This window comes from Papaver somniferum, chromosome 10 (genome assembly GCF_003573695.1).
Source record: "Papaver somniferum cultivar HN1 chromosome 10, ASM357369v1, whole genome shotgun sequence".
Lineage (NCBI taxonomy): Eukaryota > Viridiplantae > Streptophyta > Magnoliopsida > Ranunculales > Papaveraceae > Papaver > Papaver somniferum.
This window is the reverse complement of record NC_039367.1, coordinates 38,329,023-38,351,314: the sequence shown is the minus strand read 5'-3', so window position 1 is coordinate 38,351,314 and position 22,292 is coordinate 38,329,023. Positions and strand designations below refer to the sequence as shown.

The 22,292-nt window shown below is 35.0% G+C and overlaps 2 long non-coding RNA genes across 10 annotated transcripts; one reads left to right on the top strand and one right to left on the bottom strand.

Annotated features, from left to right (window-relative positions):
• Nucleotides 1-371: 371 nt before the first annotated feature.
• On the bottom strand, nt 372-2,913 carry LOC113316852. Its single transcript, XR_003343052.1, has 3 exons — nt 2,592-2,913; nt 1,824-1,879; nt 372-723 (listed from the first exon to the last, which is right to left on the bottom strand). It is a non-coding gene; the product is annotated as an uncharacterized LOC113316852 (long non-coding RNA).
• Nucleotides 2,914-15,071: 12,158 nt separating this feature from the next.
• LOC113319332 lies at nt 15,072-18,551 on the top strand. Of its 9 annotated transcripts, none has more exons than XR_003345375.1 (8): nt 15,072-15,367; nt 15,477-15,516; nt 15,721-15,800; nt 16,349-16,568; nt 16,715-16,781; nt 16,975-17,035; nt 17,612-17,816; nt 18,344-18,551. It is a non-coding gene; the product is annotated as an uncharacterized LOC113319332 (long non-coding RNA). The 9 variants fall into 9 exon arrangements; XR_003345373.1 differs by having other exon boundaries at nt 15,950-16,568; XR_003345376.1 differs by having other exon boundaries at nt 15,721-16,199; nt 16,414-16,568.
• The last annotated feature ends 3,741 nt before the right edge of the window (nt 18,552-22,292 follow it).

The window sequence follows — 22,292 nt, the reverse complement described above, 5'->3', positions numbered from 1 at the left end:
AACAATTCTTGATCACAAACTTTTAATAATAATCAAAATAATCCCAAATTCATAATCAAAATCAAAGTAATTAAATTAATCCCTAATTCAAACGGATTAAATTAAATTAATGAAATTAATTAATCAAAGTAATTTCTAATTCATATTCATAATAAAAAAAATGGGAAAAGAGAAAAAAAGATAGGATCCAACTTATCTGATTTGATTCCATCAATTTCAACATTCCCATTGATTCCAACACACTGTATATGATTGAAAAAAAAAATACAGATTCAAAACAATTTTTCACGGATTTGATAGCAACCCAAAAAAAAATCCAACAGATTTAGAGCTCGTGGTGATAACGTGTTGGAGTGATAATTAGGAGAAAGTAAAGAGGCAGAGAGGAATTTTCATTGATCAGAATAATAGGGTTACATGGAATATTATCCTTATATACATGTGAAAGGGAAGACCAAAAGGCTTCCGTTTTGGACCGCACATCCATGGGGCATGAGCCCTTTAACATAATTTAAATATATAGCTTTACTAAACATTTAGAAACAGTGTGTTTGTGATAAGTTAAACACATCACCTTCAAGACAACAAACACAGAACTGCCCACAAAAAGATATCGGCAGTGACCTCCCTATACAAAAAAAAAAAACGAGACCCTTCACTCGACCCACACGCTAATCTCTTCTTCGCCCGAGTCAACACCTCTTACAACAAGGTTACCTGCCACTAAAAGGAGATGGAAAGAGTGAGCTAAACAAGCCCAATGGATACTTACACTACTCAAATGTAATCATTAAAGTTGAACTTTAAATAATGCAAATTTTCCCCAAAACGTCGATAAATCAAATCTGAAAAGATAACCAATAATTGTATCGTAAATAGCAGTAAACCATTCGGCACACTATAAACTAAATTCCATTCATTCAACATATAAATATACTGAGAAACATAATCCTTTGGAGTAGCAAGGCGTGACTCTCTTGGATTCTTCAATGATCATTAAAGCCCCCTGAAGTTTGCGGCTTCATAGTCAAAATAGAATTTGTACCTTACTAGTACCTCATTCTATGTGTTCTCTACATACAAGCACTTAAGGGAATAACAAATAGAAACACCATTAATTGACAGAAACGCTTAACACGAAGAGCCCATCCCGCTCATGTTTCAGAACATCGCCATCCATTTAAGGAGTTCTAAGAATCATAATCTAAAACGCCAAATTATAGGTAAACTGGATGCAATCGAAGTTGTCAAATTGCAGAAAGTAAACAATCATGTACACAAAACTAGCTCCCTCTTTTGATACTAATATCAGTGCAAATTCCACGCCTATTAGCGTATTACTGGCAGCAAATTCCACTCCTATAGGTGTACGTAAATATAGTTATAAGGAAAAGGTGAAGGAACATATTCTTTGTACCACAGATGGGGATTTTCCCTTCCCCAAACAAACACATAGACAATAAGAACATTTCAGGTTCTTTCCAGTCAATGGAAAGACAACACAGTTTAAAGAAATCCAAATTAAAATTACCGCCCTTATTTTAAATGTACCCTCCCTGGAATTCTAAAACAGTTTAATTGTTGCCCAACCATATATTTATAAGAAACATTCTATATCTGTACAACATCAATATCAGATACTTACACACATTCATACCATTACTAGGTACCAAAATGTAACATATAATTTGATAATAAAACTCTACTTCGCATACAACAATAGGGTATAGGTATCAAAAACAATGCATGAGTTTGTTTAAGTGTATAAATTTAGTTTTGTAAAGAGACATCAATGGTTACAAAAGAGTAATGTAAATTCCCACCTCAAACCGCTAGTCAAACCTTAAGCTTTGAAGATCTTCTATTGAATCCAATACACCTTAAGCACATAGAAGCTAAGTCAGAAAAACAGAACGACTCCACCGAAATCGACTTAAGAACATAACAAGCTGATCTGGACAAAAGTATTAACCCAAACATCGAATTCTATCTCCTTACATTGACATTGAACCATTGAAGACATTTCAAAGAATTAACAGTAGAAGTCTAAGGCTAAAACAAGATGCAAACATGTCCATTATGTTGAAAAAGTAACTGCCGTGAGTACAGAACAGCAGTCACCAAAACTGGTACATCTCACAACGAGTAAATCGAAGTGGAGCACTTAACACCACGATTCCATCATCATTCAGAGGCCTACTTTTCAAAGGGAGGAACTTTAATCCCAATCGTAAACTGTATTGCCCTAAAACATGTCAAAATGTCACCTGAAATCATGAAAAATTCTGGTGTGCTGTTGTGCAATTCAATTCAACAAATTTTCATAAGAATTCTAAAATTCATGGTGTCATGTAAGACCACAATATACTTCATTCCAAACCCTAGCACAGTTCTACCCCTATCATGCATCAGTAGTATGAGGGACTAAAATAGATTGGTTTCAAACGGAACCCTAAATAGTTCATAGACAGATCAACAATTGATAGTAGTGGTATTTGAATCAAAATATACATATCAAATTGGTTGGAGAATCGTTGTATAGGAATTCAATTAATTGAAACAAAATTATACCGACAAGGTTGAAATCGTACCGTTAACCTTCAATCAAGAACACACAGAGAAACCCCCCTTTCGATTACTCTTCAATTTCCCACGGAATTCAACTAATTGATCTGTTCAAGACCATAACTTTCCTTCCTCACAGATCAAAATCAGGAACTCAATATAAAATTCACTCCTTCAGATTTTATTTCCTCTTCTCGCCTAGTTTTCTTACTTTCTAAACCACAGGTGTTGAGACAAGGAACATAGCAGCAGAAGATAAGTTCAGTAGTTTAATCATATCCTTTTTCTTTTCAAACTTATCCTCACAGTCACAGGGCATACTAACCAAGCAGCTATGTGGACGCAACCTGTTACGAGGCATACTCAATTTTTTTGAGGCATACTCATTCATTACACCATGTATTATAAGGGGTGTTTAAAGGTAGTTCAATTACCTATATATCCTTAAACAATTTAAATTACTAGAACGTCCCTCAAAAACCTAAAATCAAAAATCAAAATAAACTTTAAACTTAAACATCTTGGACTCCAATTCAATCAAGAAATTGATCAAGTAAAGCAAACACGAATCAAAGTGAGCGATATTGAAGTGCGAAATCCAAACCTCAATTGCTCTTAGATGTATTTTAGAATGTATGTATAACAAACCCATCTTGTTTTTGATTGATTTTATTTTGTTTGATCGATAGAATATGATTTCAAAGATGAAATTAGGGTTTTCAGAAGATCAGTTCGGTTGATCTTGGGGTATCAATTTTGAGCCGAACCTAGTGTATCATTTAGAGAAACACTATGTTCGGCTCACGCGACTTTGCTAAATTTTGTTCGAATCAGCCGAACCTAAATTTGTCAGTTTCAGAGTGAAGTTCGGCTGACAACTTTTCAGCCGAACCTCAATTTTTATAAAATAAACCTAGGTTCGGCTGATAACTTGTCATCCAAACCTAGGTATATTTTCAAAAAACAGAGGTTCGGCTGAAAAGTTATCAGCTGAACTGTTCATCTGGTCAGTAGATCTGAGTTTTAAAAATTCATTTTTTTGAAAGATTCAACTTATAAAAAGAAATTAAACCTCGTATAAAAGTCTACCTCTGATTTGAATCACCCATTTTGGTCACTTTTAATCACTAAAATCTCAAAATTCAAAACCCAAGTTTTTTTTTCACTTCTTCTTCTTCCTCTCAAAAATCCCAACTCTCTCACATAAATTTGATTTATCTACTAATTCACCACTAATAATTTTATTTTTAATCAATCCTTAAAATTCCTAGCTAATCAAATCTAATCATAATCATTAACACTAATTATGTAAGGATAGTTATGCCATTATCGAAAAGGGTGGATACGGGGTGATGTTGTTTTTTATTTAGTGACCCTATTTTGGCATTATATAGTATGCCTCAAAAAAATTCAGTATGCCTCAAAACAGGTTTTTTATTTAGTGACCCTATTTTTATTTAGTGAACCCTGAACCATCTAGATGTCAAAACAGAAGCCCACCGCATGACCATTGAACTTGTAGATTAAGCCCAAAAACCATGATTTGCAAAATCCTAATATAATACTAAGCTAGATTAACCTCACCAAATACAATGCAAACAAAGCAGACATTTAGCATCCTAATAGTAAACTATTGAACTTCTGTAATGGTGTTTCTCCTTTCTCTCTTCCTTTCTGCAGAAAAAACCGTAACAAAGAAAAGAAAAAAAAAAGAACTTTCATCTTCTTCTTCGTTTTCACCCTGATCTGTCCGGATTTGATCTGATTTTTCGGATCTTCTGGGCAGATTAAGGTTTGTATTCCTAGTTTGTATAGTTTTCAATAAAACAAATTGTTATTCCAATAATTTTTAGGGTTCTTTTTATATTTCTGATGAATCAGATGGCTTATATATGCCATCTTGATTTCTTATTATATGTTTTTTGTAACAATTTCATATAGCCTTCAAGGCATTTCTATCGATTGTTGCAATCGTTTCAAAGACATCTTCGAGGACGAATTACATTGGTTTGACGTAGATCTACATTACTGTGAAGATCCATGGCTTCCGGATGTGATCGTGTTTTCGATAAACAACGCATATTACTCCTATGTTATGGGAGCATCAAATCTTAAAGAAGAAAATAAACTTGTTCACAATGAAGAACAACAATTCAAATGGTGGAATCAGAAACTTCACACCATCCCTCAAATAGCATTGATTTCCTCAACGAACTACATGAATTTAGTACTTTTGTTGTATTCTAGGATACATATATTTTGTATTTGTTTCTTGTAAGAAATCTTATCAATATATGAAATTGGGAGCATCTGCGCCTGTTCCCTCAAAAGAAAAAGTAAACTATTGATGCTATACAAAAAAATTGTCCAACCGTATGGTTGACATTCCAAAAATAAGAAATATTAGTGACACGATTATCACTAATTGAACCTAGATAAATCAATAAACAAGAGACTAAACATAGGATCGCTACACATGCTATAAGATTTTACTCTTCATAAATGATTTGTATCTTTTTATTACTTTTTTTATTAAATTTTCTTCTTGATACATGACTAAATAAAAATACAATTGATTATCATGGAATTTCTCTACAATCGGCTATCATGAATCATAAATAAATTAATTAATTTTCATTTAAGTTTGTGAATTTAATTAAAATGTTGTTAATTTTTATTCTGATTTTTTTTTGATGTTTTATCTATTTATTTGTTGGCGAAGAATATAATGTAAAAACCAAATAATTAGATATCTTAATTTGTTTTTTATATTTATTATAATTTTTATTTATAATCTTAATTATGAGGGAACCCACTCAAAGTATATTCATGATGAAAAGAGGTTACAATTTTTACATCCGTCAGATATCTATGGCTGGGATGAGACTGAGATGGTCAGATACAACGTTTGTCTTTGAAAATGCTATCCGATCATCCAAGACTCATAAACCCCTTCTGTTTTGTATTATAGATTTCTCTATAATTGGCTATCATGGATCATAAATAAATTAATTAATTTTTATTTAAGTTTGTGAATTTAATTGAAATGTTGTGATTTTTTTTTTTGATTTTTTTTGATGTTTTATCTATTTATTTGTATGTGGAGAATATAATGTAAAAACGGGAACCTAGCTCGGTTGGTCATCATCGTTTCCCAAAGTTTTATGCGTTCCAGGAGGTCTCAGGTTCGAGCCCCGGGTGACGTAATATTACAGGAATTAACATGGAAGGTAGAGTTAGCTTGCCCCCCTTGTGACACAATCTCAGCCCCCATCCGCTTCGGCTCCCTTGGATAGGTTACTCATGAGGCTCACTGGTAGGCTAGCACGACAACCTGTTCAATTAATGTATTAGTACGTTGTTGGAGCTTAGCTTGTTAGGCTTCCAACTAGTTAATGTAATAATCTTTATCTGAAATTAATAATGAGATATCTTAAAAAAAAATTATATATTTATTATAATTTTTATTTATGATATGTTACAGGGCCTACAGCCGATGGACGTGCGGTCCATCTAGTTACTCCTTTATATATATATAATGTAACCTATGTAATAGAATGACTAATCCCTCTAATATGATGGTTCTCCTTCTTGTCTCTACATATATTTCCTTCACCTATGATTTTCCTCAATCACGAAGCTGACTAGCAGAGCTATATGGGATCGATTGATTTTTTTTCTTTTTCTACATGGATGATTTTCATCAACGCTGGAATCAAATAAGCTAAGTTGGAATTTTTTTCTTTCTTTTTCCTGTTTTTGATTTTGGCATACACATTGGGTATATTAAATCTGCGGCGAAAATTGATTTAATCAAGAATTAGGAATTATTTTGATTATTATCTTGGTACTGTTTATGTACTAACCAGGAGTCACTTTGATTAATCTTTGATTGATTAGAAATAATCAGGAATTATTTTGATTTATTTTGGTATTGTGTATGTACCCACTTTGATTAATCTCTAATCAGTTGTACTCATTTTGATTAATCTCTATGTGATCGTTTGGAATCAGTCGTTTGGAATTCTCTGGAAAGGAGATGACGGAAAAGCATAACGCATACTGTCTAGATACGTGGAAAGTGGAGAAGGAAACCAGGTCTGGTCCGACCAGACGTGGTTCGGTCCAGCCAACCCGGTCCATCAAAGCCGACCCAGCCAACCCGGTCCATCAAAGCCGACCCAGCCAACCCGGTTCAACCAGGTCCGGTATAACCCGGGTTGACCCAACCTACCCGATCCTATCCTGTTCCTGTTCTCCCGTACTGGATTGGATCATGCGCGAGTAAGACAATTCTGGTTTGTCTATATATGGCGGGAACCAAAATGAAATGTGAGGTACGTAACTAATGTTTACATCGATTTTTTTTTGTGACCAAATTGGGGGATACATGGAATAATTGGGGGATATATGTCGGCATTGAAAAACCATGCCGGCATATATCCCCCAATTATTTCATGTATCTCCCAATTTGGTGTTCTTTTTTTTTTGGCTTATTCATCTATTTTTAGGAATATGCTTAGTTCTGTTTTTTTTTTTATTCCCCTTTGTCCATATTATATAAACGGTCAATTTAAATTATGAATGTTGACCTCGTTCATTAAGAATTTTGGTTAATGTTATTTAGTTCTCTTGAATATGATATTTAGCTATAGTTGAATGATGTCTTTTGTACAATTGGTTGTACCAACTCGATTCAAATATATTTATTTTGGGTTTAGAAGTACTTGAACACCATTATTGGATACTTGATATTTTCCCCCAAATTAAAATGTTCCGTGGAATGTAATCCACTTGCCCAATTATTAAAGAGTCGGTAGTTTCAAAAGATACTTGCAAACAAAATCACATATTTTTCAAAAAAATAATTTTTTTTTGTAAGAACTCACAAAAAGTGATATGAGTCAGAAAATTTCCATTTTACGTACTTCATCCATGATACTAACAAACCAGTATATGTTGAAGTATAGCAATAAGAGAACTATCTTGAGTAATCTACTCAACCTAAAGTAAGTGGTTGACATGTGTAGTGATATTCTCTTGGACTGTTGAGATAAAGAAATTTCTCAAATTAAGTTAAACGTAGCAAAGTTGAAAATGGAAAAAACCTCGAATGAGGGTTAGACGTACCGACTCATATAAAGCATGTGAAAATGGACATATGTATCATGAGACAAAGATGTACTTTTGTCTTCGGTAGTTTTAACACCAATACACAAGTATCAACCGAGTATGGGATCAACTAAAATATAATTGTAGCTCCCATCATATATGAAAGAGTTGGAAATGCACCTGGTCATAGGTGTTGAATATACAATGTAATGTGTGTATCATAGTAGCAACCAGTTTTCACATCAACTTTAATGGCAACAAGAACTTTGCCGGGCCAATTGACTATCTTATTGAGTTGAACTAGATCCAATGTCTGCACTTGTGGAATGAAAACACGAGACATAAATTCTCTAAATCACTTGAGATATATTGGGTGACATGTATTATATATTCCCTCTAAAATACTTGAGTTGAATCCCACTTTTATTACGTAATAAGGCCACACCACTTATTAAAACTCTCAAGACCCAAGTGTCTAACTCATAGTCGTTTTTCTTCCACTAGCTTAAGGAATTTAAACTAGTTGTTGAACTATTTCCTTATAACTTGACTACGAGGATTGGATCATTGAGTGAAGCACTGCTCAAAATTTGTTTTCAAGATAGAACAAAGACGTCACAAAATCTCCACATGTACCAAGAGATAACCACACCTTGTTAAATTCCACAGAAACCCATGCAAGTGGATATCATGTGGAAACTCACAGTGATGAGAATGTAACTGAATGCATCTTTAGTTTCTAATGTATTAGAGAAACTAGTGAGTCAATCTAGTGAAATGTTAATCACTATAGTATTTGGATTATTGAATCCATATTGACTCCGACGATGAAATGTTGGGAATTGACTCATACAAGCTTTGGGCATAACCATAAAGCCACTTTGGTTGTGACATGATGATCATTTTGAAAGGAGTCATACGAACACCAATTTATTTGAGTGAACAAAAACGGGAGAAAGATTGACAGAATGCGAAATGACGGCATATCTCTCAATAAGTGTTTTCTAAAGTACTAGATGTACAACCCCCCCTATTTCTTTTCAGTAAGAAAGTATATCGCTCATTTCACAAAGTCTTCAGTAAAACAGGATTGAGACCATCCAAAGATGCAAATGGTAATAAATCCATATTACAAAGAAAACAAGGTGAAATTTAGAAAAAAATATTCATGCAGAATCCAGACGGTTAAAGTGACTTATGGCTCTGGTGAATGTTTGCACATTTTGGACCAGTTATAGTTCCCGAGAAATTTTGCGTTTGGAAAACTACTAGCATGTATTATACATGTAAGGGCTCACCACCCCTTGTAAATGCTAGCTAATGTACATCAAAAGGACTTGATGGTTACTGCGTATTTAATAGGATCAATGCAGAGCATCCTATACCTTATGGTCTCGCAAAGGCTATCATCAAAAGATTACAGATGGTGCCTAAGGCATGGTTATGCATACAAACCTACCTTTAACTGCTTGGGGAATATGCAATATTACACGCATCTTCACTTATTCGTTTTAGACCCACAAGTGGTCAACCATTCTTTGCGTACCAGTTGGTAACTGGATATAAGCCTGACATTTTGTGTTCTTACGCATTTTTGGTTGCACTATATATGTGCCCTTACGAATCCACATCGTACGATGATGGGTCATCAAAATGATTAAGTGACTATGTTGGACAAGAATTTCCAAATATTTTCCGCATTTTAAAACCTTTCACAGGAGATTTGTTACCGCTAGATTTGCAGGTTGTCATTTTAATGAGATAGTCTTCCCGTCGTTAGGGGGAGATAAGAAAAAGTAGTTTCTAAGGGAGCGACATGAATTGTCATGGTGTGTTCCCACTGTGTCTCACATTAATTCTTGTACTCCATAAATGTAAATGTGAAATGACAAAGAATCATCGATTTCAGAAAGTGCATTGATATCGGCAACGTGACAAGATCACACATACCAGCTGCAAATAATCCTGCAAGGTTAGAAATCCTCAGTATGGGGTACACCGTGACTAAGGTGTTGAAACTACACTTGGTGGAAGTGTAGTTAAGGCCGTGGCTCCATAAAGGAAGATGGAGAGACCACCAGGTTCGATCAATACTCACCTAGAAAGGAAGTAGATGAGTAAGGCACAACCTAATTTGTATCATTAATGAAATCATCTCATTTTATTGACTCTGAATAAGTCCATGAATCAATACTGGAGGACGCTCCGAAGTTTTAAATGATTCTAGAGAACAATGAAATCTGATGGATTATGAGAATGCACATGAGTCAATGGAAGGATCATGCGTGCACAGTGATGATATAATACATAATAGTTGCTCCATAAGTAGAGCACAATGAGATCAAACCATGCTTTATTTTGATTAATTTCAAATAAATAGCATATTTGGCCTACATAATCCAGGTAGAACTTAATTATTTGGCAGATATACGGGTATTTGGTGTGGTAGTGCTAACCAACCAAGTGTAAATCCTATGGGACATACATGATTATTTGTCATAGAGCACAGTGGGAAGAATGAAGTCTCAAAGTATCAAGACTCGCCTTGTGGCGCAAGGTTTCTCACAAATCCTTGGAATTGTCCACTTATAATGAACGTTATAGCGTTCCGCTACTTAGTTGGTTTGGTAATTTCAAAAGGACTTGAAATGCAGCATATGTATGTGGTTATTACGTATCTCTGAAAGAATCAAGAGATAACAGATATTTACAAAAGTACTTGATAACCTTTTGTTTCCAAAATCAAGTGACTTTAAACCACAGAGCGCATTTACAGTTAGATAGAACGCTCACTTATAGATTGAAGCAATCGGGCGAATGTAGTATACCCGTCTAAGTGGCAATTGATTTGGAGGGGATAAAAAAGTAAGGTATTTTTCCCTTGCGTATTCACAAGCAAGTTCCTGATTTGGAATTCTAGCTACATATGTCGATGTTACAGACATGATGGGTGCTCTTGATGTAATAAGATATCCTACAAGCCACTCTAAATCCAAATTTGAGATGAGAAATCTGGGGAAAGCTCGACTGAAAATTGAGCTTGTGGTATATTATTCCACTAGTTTGCATATGTCTAAAGTTGTCAGGCGATTTAACAAGGACATGCATCCTGCTAGCACTCCCATGGTTAGTCGAGGTTCAGATGTAAGTAAATGACCAATTCGTCTAAATAAAGATGACGAAGATGTGTCGAGAGATGAATTTCCCTTATCTAAGTAAAATAGACGCATTATTTTACTTAGCATAATGTACTCGACCAAATGTTGCATCCTCATGTTAGATAGATACAACTTAGCGCCAATGCAACGTCATTGGAATGGTATAATGAACGTAATCATATACTTAAAAGTAACCATTGACATGAATTTGTTTTATCCCTGCAAAGACATAAAAAATGAATTCTAATGAAAGTGCAATCCAAAATTTGTTGATTATAAATGAACAATAATTTAATCTCCAACAAAAGTAATCAGGTGGAGATATGGTAGACTATTTTCTAAGTCATTACTGATATTCAGTTTCGAAAAATACATGACTAAAGGAACTGTCTGGAACAACTCTGAAAGTAATCAGCGGGAGATGCTGACGTAAGGGGGAGGATCCAAGGATATGATGTCGACATATTTTACTTCGAAATCGAAGTTGTGTTATACTCTTTTTCCCTTCGATCGAGAATAGTTTTTCCCAAAGAGTTTTGTTACTCGACAAGGTTTTTAGCGAGACAACACTAAAAGTATCAAGTATGTTGAACGTTGAAGACATAAAGATCGCGTTGATATTATTGAAAATATCTGAATCAAAGATATGAAACGCGATAGTCTGTTAAGCAACGTAACTTCCAGAATCAACAACAAGGTCTTATAAACATTCAAGTCACCAAAGTAAAGTGTGATAAACTCCTTTTGACTGCATTAGACTAACTAAAATTATCTGACATTAGGGGGAGCATCTAATGGTGTGTTGAACTATTTTACTTCACCGAGGTTGCTTTTTCCCACAGGGTTTTGTTACCCGGCAAGGTTTTTAATGAGACAACAACAAACACCGGGAAGTAATTTCCAAACTAAGGCTATTGTCTTTCGCACGAGGATTTTCTGCCTTAGGAGTTGTGAAGCAACTAGTCAACTTCAACGGAACAAAGTGACATCTGCAACTGATCACCTTTACTTTCATATGTCACGTTATACTCTTTTCCCTTCGTCAAGGTTTTTCCCCAATGGGTTTTCCTTGTCAAGGTTTTAATGAGGCAACATATTCGAATCCAGCTATCTTCTAAGTTTGCTTAATATTGTACTCATTTTCTTTAGTTCAGGTTTTGTCCCTCTGAATTTTTCTTGACGAATTTTAACGAGGCAATTAACTTAGACTAGTCGGTCCTTGAAGATCGTATTGCATGTGATAAACTACATGTAAAGTACGAGATAACATGTGAAGTACTACATGTGAAGAGTTGTACCAAGGTTTTATCCCACGGGGTTTTACTTGTCAAAGTTTTAATGAGGCGATTGATTTCGGCACAAGCCATCAAGGAGAGAACGTCATTTGAAGAAATACATTCGAAGCACTATATGTGAAACACTATGCATAAAGTTTTGTTATTGAACCGTACAAGGGGGGGTATTACAGGGCCTACATCCTATGGATGTGCGGTCCATCTAGTTACCCCTTTATATGTATATAATGTAACCTATGTAATAGAATGACTAATCCCTCTAATATGATGGTTCTCCTTCTTGTCTCTACATCTCTTTCCTTCACCTATGATTATCCTCAATCATGATCCTAATTATGAGGGAACCCACTCAAAGTATATTCAAGATGAAAAGAGGTTACAATTTTTACATCCGTCAGATATTTATGGCTGGGATGAGACTGAGATGGTCAGATACAACGTTTGTCTTTGAAAATGTTATCCGACCGTCCAAGGCTCAAAAACCCCTTCTGTTTTGTATCATAGATTTTTGTTTCTAATGAAAAATTTCATTAATTGGTACACATTATGTTTGTCCTTTTCAACAACTCTAGTAATGAAGTTGGGAGGAAAATTAGACCAGACTCTTGAACTTTTAATAACCTAGCATGCATGGCTAGTTTATCAGTAGGTTTATTTATTGTAACATATTTAAGTGACTAATTTGAAAATTCTCTAAACACATATTGTATTTGACATCTGCCAAAATTGTATGGTCGTGCCAAATGATGTTATTAAGATTTTCTTCGCATCCATCAAAAGGCACACACTTTGAATGTTTAGTTCCGCCCACTGTACTGCGCTCCAAATAGCTTCACATTATGTGCTTTCATCATTTGGTCATTCTCAGGCTTTATCTGATAAACCGAAAGTGACGTTTGTAAATTTCAAAGATCTATTTAGGGTTAGTCGCAGAAGTTAGTCAAATATCATTTTCTGGTAGAATGTTCTTTTGGTATTATTCCAGAGAGGTAAGTTGGCCATATTGGCGGGGAAAGCAAGAATCTCACATATTATTTGTCATTATCCTTTATTTTCCTTTTCCCTTTCATATATTTAAAAAAAAATTAACGAATATATTTCCTATAATTATTATTTCCCCCACATAAGGAATAGATTGCCGAGTCTTTCTACAGACTATTATTATTATTTTCAATTTATAACTGAAATGGAAAGGGGTCAAGAAGAAATTATTGAAGATCAAGTTTTAAGATGATAGGAGTAGAAAAAGAAGATGATAACCACCAGAGGATGATAATTGATAATATCAGCCTCAAAGACCTTTCAAGAAAGCTTGAAGAATTTGCTAAAATTCGAACTTGGGAACAACATCACAACCCAAGAAATTTAGTTGTGGCCATGGTAAGTTGATATCTATATAGTAATGTCTCTGCTATTGGAATAGCTAGTTTGTGGGCATGGGAAATTTTATCATACTGCTCATAGGCACAGAGACGTCTGCACTATTGCTCATTTAATTTTAGCTAATTTAAAATATTTATTCTTATATAGTTATATAGGTTGGTGAAGTAGGAGAACTTTCAAAAATATTTCAATGGAGAGGAGAAGTGGCAAAGGAACTACCAAATTGAGAAGATTCCTATAAAGAGTATCTTGGAATCTTGGAGAAGAACTATCAGATGTGTTGTTATACCTTATCAGGCTGGCTGATATGTGTGGTATCGATCTTGGTGTTGCTGCTGCCAAATAAATTGTCAAAAATGGCATCAAATACCCTCCACCTATGAGAATACCATCTTCTAAGTAACCTACCAGTATGAATCATGTATGCCTATTCACTTGATATAACAATAATATGGTAAACCCAAACTTTGGCTAATATTTGTTTGTTTTTTATTGTATAATACGCCCTCTTTTTAAAAAAGATATGCTTGTTTTATGTATAAATTACACATAAAACAAGCATATCTTTTTGAAATAGATTGGTATGAAAACAAGAAAAAGGAAGAAAAAACAAGAATAGTGATAATCATATAAGAAATAATATGGAGGTTGTATTTTGAGCCCAACACAATTCCGCAATATGCATCAACTTTTCAAATAGGTCGGTAAATGATTGACTTGACTTCAAGTCGTCTATGAGTTCGGCTACGATGGGAACGGGTCTCATACTCCAAGTATGAGGCCCCTCCTATCCAAGAGACACGTGCACTCTGTAACTGTATTAAATACTAAAAACAACATTTCAGATAGATTGAATCTCCGATTTACTCACGAAACCCTATCACAATTAAATTGTAATCCTTTATTTTGGGCATTTCTCTCGCTTGGAAATTCCCAATTTATTTCGGGTAATTGTTTTTTTAGTTTTTAAAATATTAAAGATGATGAAACCTGAACACAAACTCGAAATCATGATCAGTTTGTTTATTTTTTCGAGAAGCCAAGATGGATATATTAAAACATGGTGATGAAATACATTTTTGTACTAAACATCACGAGAATTTTTTTTTTTTGCAATAAGCAAATGCAATAAGGGCCATCCAATCTCATAGAAATTTGATTTATCCTTGATATAAAGATGAATTCACAATATTTTGGTAGTGGGAAACTTTTGAAAACCGCGTTTGGAAATCACAGAGAACACAAGCTTGTGAAATCACAAAGAATAAGGAAATAATTTTTGGGATGCGACAATTTTAGTTATTGTAGGTATATTGGTAATTCAAAAATAATTTATAACTGAATTCTTAATTAATAAAATTTTAATTAGTAGGTAGTTAGAAGTAGTGAGGTGTCGATCAGGTGAGAGGGGCCTCATACTGCCCGTCCCCATCGTAGCCAAACAGGTCACCTGCCTATGCTTGGTTTCTAAAATCCCGTTGCCCAAAATATGAAAACATAATAAAAATTCTAGATAAACGGATATATTAATCTAACTCTTTTAAAATCCTAACTAACTCATATGAGCGAGCGTCACCCTTCACTTAAGAAAGAGCTTCATATTCGCTGAGAAAAGAGTTCGTAGAATCGCTGAGAAAAGAGTTTGGAGTTTGGACGTTTAATTAAAGAAGAGTTTGTACATTAAATCTGAATAGGACACTTGGCGAGACTCTATTGGTCAAGGGGTTAAAACTTAGATAACAGTCGGCCAAGAGAATTCTTCTTATTCATGTTTCCTACGGCAAAAAAACTTACAAGGGTTTAATCAAATCAACTGCAATTTTTTATGTTCCTGCAATTTTTCTGCAATTTTAGGTACAATCTTTGTTCTTGGTAAACCTGAACCCTTTTCTTTTTATCTCTTTGTTTCTCCTAATTTATCTCTTTGGTAAACCTTAACCTTAACCCATGTTTTGTTTTGCAGGTAAAATCAATAAAACCCTGACCCATGTTTTATTTTGCAGGTAAACCCTAAGCCTATTCTTTCTGTTTGTTCGTTTTTCTGAATCAATAAACTTACTTCATAAGCAAAACTAAAATCTTGGGGATTCGCCGAGAGATAAATAAACACTAAACTAAAATCTCCGATTTCCTCTGATTTGATTGTGGTCGCTCCAATTTTGTCTTAGCATAAAATCGTATCTGAATTGATTTCTAATGCATTTTAGTTGGACACTAATTAACTGAACAAAGAGACTCGCTTGCTGTTGCAAACATGGTGGAGTTGTTCTTAGCTGATCAGTTTAGGGTTTGTGCTGAATTTCTAAATTTCTACACAATATAATTTCTTTGGACGTCAAGTTTTGGTTTCAGGTTGCCTAATTGTGTTCAAACTCCCTTGAATACGTAACAAAAGATATAAGTTCCCTGAAAATTGTGTTATTTTGATTATTGTAGATGTTTGTTGTTTAGACGAGAGAAAACAATATATGGGTTCATTCAATATGTGGTGGTTTTGGCAGACGCTCTCGCTCTTCATGATGCCTCCATTCAGGTGTCTATGGGGATGTTAGTAAGACAAGGGTTTAATCAAATCAACTGCAATTTTTCTGCAATTTTACGTACAATCTTGCAATTTTTAACTGAACAAAGAGACTTGCTTGCTGTTGCAAACATGGTGGAGTTGTTCTTAGCTGATCAGTTTAGGGTTTGTGCTGAATTTCTAAATTTCTACACAATATAATTTCTTTGGACGTCAAGTTTTGGTTTCAGGTTGCCTAATTGTGTTCAAACTCCCTTGAGTACGTAACAAAAGATATAAGTTCCCTGAAAATTGTGTTATTTTGATTATTGTAGATGTTTGATGTTTAGACGAGAGAAAACAATATATGAGTTCATTCAATATGTGGTGGTTTTGGCAGACGCTCTCGCTCTTATCTCGCTCTTCATGATGCCTCCATTCAGGCGTCTATGGGGATGTTAGTAAGACATGTAGCCGGTATATATGTTCATCTTCTATGAGCTTATTCTTTCGGCATGTTAGCAAGATAGATATTTAATCTGAAAGCTTACAGAGGTTTGTTGATTGCATCTTTATCTTAGGTCTTGAATTTTACTACACAAGATTGTAGATTGTAGTTATAAACTTAATAGTACTTAGTTTTATGTACATGATTAGCTATTGTTTTAACATATGTAAATATGTGGATTTCATGACTGTAGGATTAACTCAGGAATCTAGAAAATCGTTGAGATCGTACTTTGTATGGATGGACTCTCTTTCTTCCCAGTAAGTGCAGAATTCTCTTTTGTGCCCATATGAACTTAAGGATTAGGTAAATAACTTTAATGTTTTATTGGTCGGAATATGTTTATTAGGGTTTATGAAGTGACATTTACCAGTGAACACCTTTTATGAAGCGACATTAACCAATGAACACCCTATCAACCTTTTAGAAAATTTGTTTGTTTTGATCTTTCAGAAACCTAACCGTGTGAGCTTGGAAGAGCTGAAACTTTGTAACGATCTCTGGCTTATATGAGGTATACAATTCCTTCTTTTTCATTCGGAAAAATAATGCTTAATGTTCTGAAATTATCTATTTATGTGTCCATGGTTCCTGAAATATACAAGAAATCATTCCTAATCTGCACAAAATGTAAGCAGCATGTAGTTAACAAGAACAAGTCACAAATAAATCTGTGGACGATTTCATTATTCGCAGAAAAAACCATCAGAGAAAAGGGAATCAATTCTCAAGGCACCTATGATAATTGATTCTATGTTAATAATCTTTGATAATGTCCTCTGTATCTAAGTATAATATTATCAGTTTTATTGCTCATATCTCTCTTGCTCTCCCAATTCTTCTTTCCCTTTCTCTTTATTTTCCTTCTACTTCTTCTTTCGTTTATTATCTCAAGTGTAAACCCTAATTTCGTCACTAATGAACTAGAATACCGGGTAAAAACGATATTCCTTTTTACGGATTAAGAAAAAGGGTTTAAGATTTTTGTTAAGATTTCGTTTGATTTTTTGTTGTTCATCGTATATGTTTAAATTGTTCTTTATTGGGTTTGTTCTAATTTTTTATTTTCTTTTTTGGTTTGATTTTGCAGGAACGATTTTTACAATTGGTAAACCTGAAAAAAAAATGACCTTTACTACAAAGCCCTAACCCTATTTTCCATTTCTCTATTTCCTTCTCTTGATTTCAATTTAGTTCAAATTTTGAGATAGAACACTAGATAATTAATTATCATTGTTATAAGATGTTTTCAGCGTTCAAAAGCAAACATGGAGCTTCAAGATAGATCGTCAGAGGTGAGGTTTTGTTGTGTTATGTGGATCATGCCATTAATTCTAAATGGAGAAACACTTGCAGATCTTGGTGCATATATTGATACATAAATTCCATTGATGCAAACTAGCTACTCATTGATTTTCTAGATTAAAGTTATGAATATGCTCCTTACAAACTCATATTTGTATATTTCAGTAACTGCTTAGTGACTAACTTAGTTTATGTCAAAATCGATTTGCCAAAGTTGTTGTGGAGGATTAATTGGATTTTCTCAGTCAGTTATATATTACCGTCACTAGAAGTTGTAGTCTGTTAATCGTTAACTATATTTGTCCGTTCCAGTTCTTTGTGACATATTGATTAATGTTCGTCCTAAATGAAGTTTAAGAACAATGGTATTTCGTCTGCATTGCTTAGCTGAATTTGATGTGCATCGTAAAGAGAAAGCCCAAGTCATTATTGTTGATCATATATTATGTACTTAGCTGACAGAGATATCCAGAGTCTTGAACAGTCTACTAAATGTTTTGTTATTTATCTATTTCAGGTGGATCTATGGTTCTGCTTAGAAGCTAGCAAGGTACAGTTACAGTGAGCTTGATCGTTTTGTATACAACGCTAACTTCAGTTATCCCAACATTTCAGTAAAACTAAGTAATGTTATTGGCTAAAATTTGGGCTTTGTGGACATTGATACTACTCTTAACTTTGCTGGATTTGACCAGACGTATAAGGTTAATACCTTTTTTGTTTTACAAAGTAATATCGGAAAGATGCTAACAGCTAAATGTAGGATTTTACAGGAAGACAATGAGGAGACTGGGAAAATTTATACAAAAGAGGACATGTTTTCAGTTGGTATACTATGACACCCATTAAATACATCTCATAGTAGCTTGACATTGCTTGGTTTTGTGTTGTATAAAGCTAGCACATTAGAGAATTTAGAGTAATTAGAAAACCCTTTGTCATCGAAAATTTATTTTTGTGTTGTTTATAGAGTTGTGGATGAGAAATGTTATTTTGAGTGGCAGTTAATTCAAGGCAGAGATGATCAAAATCTTTCATTCAAGATCATCTTAATGATGCTTTTTGCGACTGCATAGATGATGAGCTTGGTAACGTTACTCCTAATTTGAACAGTTTATAAATAAATGCACCAAAAGAAACTCCGCCACATATTAAGCTTTTTAACTGTGCTTCCACTATCTACTAATTCACCGCCAGAACATCAGCTTCACGTAAAACTTTCCTTTAGTATTAAATCTAATTTTATATTAATAACTAATCGTAGTGGTCTTCCCGAGTCGATGAAAGGGGTTTTCCTTCCCGGACTACGGGCCTGAGGTTTGATTACACTAAAAGTTGCATGTTCTCTAGAATTTAGAGGGTCTAAATTTTCTTTATCCATGCTAAAACATCTTAAGTTTCGAAAATTTCTTAAGGATATTCGCCAACTCTGATCTCCTTAAATGTGGTTAAGTGCTTAAAAAAAATACAAAGGAAAAAAATGGGAATCTCTGGTGAGTGCTGACCAATCAATTAAGATGACATAATGGTCTTGGAGGAGTCTTTGAGTTAGATGGGAAACTCTTGCAAATGGTTCCAAACGAGCCTTCGATTTTTTATTTTGTATAATTTGGCATGGCAGCTGTAATTTAATGACATAATGATCTTTTCGTTGTTGAACATAACCGACCATTGACACATCAGGAGGAAACTCAATCGCTAAATACCATTTCGCTGTCTGGCCTTTGTAAAACATTTTTTTTATGATATTACATCATTTTATGGCAAACAAAGGAATATGTAGAGGAAAAATTGGAATTGTGGCGCCAGACTCTAGAATCGAAGGGTTTCAAACTTAGTAGAACCAAAACCGAGTATTTGAAGTGCGATCCCAGCGACTTCGGGACAGTTGAAGGGGAAATTTTGCTGGATGGACAACCTGTAACAAGGAAAGACTCCTTTCGCTATCTGGGACCGATACTCCAAAGTAATGGGGGAATCGAGGAGGATATTCGCCATTGAACTCAATCTGGTTAGGGGAAATGGCATTTGGCTTCTGGCGTCCTTTGTGACCGCAAAGTCCCGCTAAAGCTTAAAGGTAAGTTTTACAAATCAGCGATCAGGCCTACCATGCTATATGGTGCGGAATGTTGGGCGATGAACAGTCAGGACACATTGAAGCTGAAGAGTACCGAGGTGCGGATGCTGAGATGGGCATGCAGACATACGAGGCATGACCGTATCAGGAATGAGTACGTACCTAAGAAACTTATGGTAGCACAAATCAAGGAGATGCTCGCACATCATCGACTGTGCTGGTTTGGGCATCTCCAGCGAAGACCGCCTGATGCCCTAGTGCGAGTAGGTCGCATCAGGCGCGCTGAAGGAAGGATGCAACACAGAGGCCGACCGAAGCTAACATGGGACGGAGTGCGTAAAGAAAAACATGAGCAACCGAAATCTTTCATCAGAGCATGCGTTGGACAGACAGACCAACCCCTTTCTTTTTCCTGTAAATTTCTTTACCACTCAATTAGCGAACACGTAAAGGCAACCCTGCAGTTTGTGAAGGGGGGGGGGGGGGAATCCCCCTGTAGCGCTGCAGTTAGCAGGATTGTGAAGGGGAAACACCTCGTAGCTTCTGCAACCGGGACATGGTGTACGTATATCCGCATTAATGATCGAGAATTTGTAGTCCCATTAACACGGTGATTACTGTCCATCTGGTCCAAAAAAAAACAACAATCGCGACGCGAGTAGCGTCAAGTATTTTTGCTTTCCATATTGCAAGTTGTGCAAGGCTCTGATAGGCCGGCGTAAAACCTATGTTATACTCTTAGGTGATATTCTCTAGCCGACCTGATACTTGCTACTGGAAAAGACTTTGGATTTGGATTACATCATTTTATGATATTTTGTTTAAATACAGTCGAGATTGTGATGTCCCACGAGAAGTTGCTACTTGCATTATCGATTACCAGGTTCATCAAATGCATTGGGACAGGGCGAGGCGGAGCCGAGCTTTACCAAATCAAATCGGGACGGGGAGAGGCGAACCCGAGCTTTACCAAATCAAATCGGGACGGGGCGAGGCAAACCCGAGCTTTACCAAATCGGGACGGGGCATGGCGAGAAGAAGCCACTTCTAATAAAAAAGGATTGCGACGGGCCGGGCGAAGCCGTGCAGCACCAAATCAAAAATGCATCAGGACAGGGTGAGGCGAGGCAAAGCGGAAACCGAGCCACACCTAATCAAAAATGTATCGTGATGGGACGATGCGAAACCCCGCGACACCTAATAAAAATATATGACTAAAAGAACAAAAATGCCCAAGCATAACACATGCACAAAATCTCGTACTACATACAAATCTAGATAAACCGCATAAATCTAAGTACATAAAAACAAAACCGTAAAGGCACAAACCAAATTTAAGTGGACCCTCTATTTTTCCCTTCGAGCTCCTTTTCTCTGAGTCTATACGATTTGGAGTGGTACAAGAGGACGGTCTGTCCAGAACCACTCAAACAATAAAATGTCATTTTGTTATTACATGCCGAATATCCTTTTCAATCAAGAAAAATAAAAGATTGGACTCCTAAAATTCCTGGCATTCTTAGGGGCGATCCAAAAAGAATTAGGGATGACATAAAAGGACAAAATAGGTCATAATTGGGAGGTTAATCTATAATCGGTAAGTAACTTAAAATTGCTTTTTTTAATGGCTAAACTACCCTTTACAATCAGAAGTTTTATTTACAATCGGAAGTTTTATTATAATCGGTAGTCAAGATAGTTTATATAACTACCGAATATAGAGTAGCCCCAAAATGAGATTTTGCAAAAATCCTTTTTTTTTTTTGAATTTTGGTTGAGCCTATAATCGGTAGTAAATGAAATTATCATGACTTCCGATTATACAGTAGTTCTCTTTGCCGAAATCTTATCATAATCGGTAGTCAAGATAGTTCATATAACTACCGAATATAGAGTAGCCCCAAAATGAGATTTTGCAAAAATCCTTTTTTTTTTTTTGAATTTGGTTGAGCCTATAATCGGTAGTAAATGAAGTTATAATGACTTCCGATTATACAATAGTTCTCTTTACCGAAATCTTATCATAATCGGTAGTCAAGATAGTTCATATAACTACCGAATATAGAATTGCACCAAAATGTGATTTTGCAAAAATTCTCAATTTTTTGAATTTTGGTTAAGCTTATAATCGGTAAGAAAGGAAGTTATCCTGACTTCCGATTATACAATGACTCTTTGCTGAAATTTTACCATAATCGGTAGTCAAGATAGTTCATATAACTACCGAATATAGAGTAGCCCCAAAATGAGATTTTGCAAAAATCCTCTTTTTTTTTGAATTTTGGTCGAGCCGATAATTGGTAGGAAATGAAGAGTTATCATGACTTCCGATTATACAGCGACTCTTTGACGAAATCTTACCATAATCGGTAGTCAATAAAGTTATCTT